Here is a 1,287-nt window from a genome sequence, read left to right on the forward strand (position 1 = left end):
GGGAACGTAAAATATGCAGTGCAGTTGACCCAGTGAACTCATCTCAACTTAGATTGGTTGTAACTTTCCACAAACCTTTGCACATCCTAATGCCTGTTTTTGTTTAAAAAAACTTGGCAACGTATCGATTTCCATGTGTCATAGAATAGGTGCCAGGAATTGTTTTTTTAATTGAGCCCTCACTGCTCTGCTGTACACAGCTTACCTCTCTCAGTACGTTCAGATTACACAAGCACAAATGGATCGTCGTCGCCTGTCAGTAGTATACATCCATGCAATACAGCTTACCTCTCTCAGTACGTTCAGATTACAGAAGCACAAATGGATCGTCGTCGCCTGTCAGTAGTATATCCAACATCCATGCACTGGATTTTCCCACGTGCTCTCGGAGATGCGAACTGCACAGAATGTACGCTCAGCGCAACTTGTCATTCGTATTAACCTTGAATTTTCACCGCTCGCTGACCAGTCCCGCTATTTTCCCCACCCTGATACGTTGGCCCAATGCTCCTGATCGTGGTGCAGACATGCACCTCAGTCAGCCAATCAGAACCCTCGATGCCAGAAAGCGCTCCTTCTCAGGCCCAGCGCAGCCGGGATCGGCACGCACGCACAGGTTGGACAGCAGAGTGGCCAAAAGTGCCTTTTCTAAGGATATGGGAACAGACATTTGCAAAACGTGCTATATTTCGTGGATCGGATAACCTACAGCGAAACTCTGATCTAATAAAGTCCTCTGTGAACAAATGACAGAGTGAATCTCTATATCTACATTTGCCGAAGGATGCAGACTTAAGCAAGACTGGAACAGCTAGAAAATAGGTCGCTACCTGCCACTTTTCATCACACTTTCATATGACCGAGGACAAAAGGGCTAGCCATGTGTAGTATACAACGTTATCTGAAGAAATCGGTATTATGCCAAGACCTTTGAATTAGAAAACCCCATTTAAAGGGGTGTAGTATAATCCCTTTACAAACAGATCGGCAACAGCAATGAAGTTAACCAGTTAGGTTGCCAGGTGGACCCATGGACGAGAGCAGGAACACGTGTACACATCGTAATAATTTCAAAAGAAAAACAACATGGTATTCACCGAGCACTCAGCTAAATTCCATTTACATCTGTGTTCTTTCCAATATTCTCCAAATGAATGCGCATATGAGTAGTGTTTACACACACTTGAATATCACGTTTATGATGTTCTCAGGCAACTGAATGTGCTGCACCAGGCCGCCTCATGTTTCAGTCGCTACGATATTTGAAATATCGCGATACATGTATAT

Source organism: Opisthorchis viverrini, assembly GCF_000715545.1.
Source record: "Opisthorchis viverrini unplaced genomic scaffold opera_v5_113, whole genome shotgun sequence".
NCBI lineage: Eukaryota > Metazoa > Platyhelminthes > Trematoda > Opisthorchiida > Opisthorchiidae > Opisthorchis > Opisthorchis viverrini.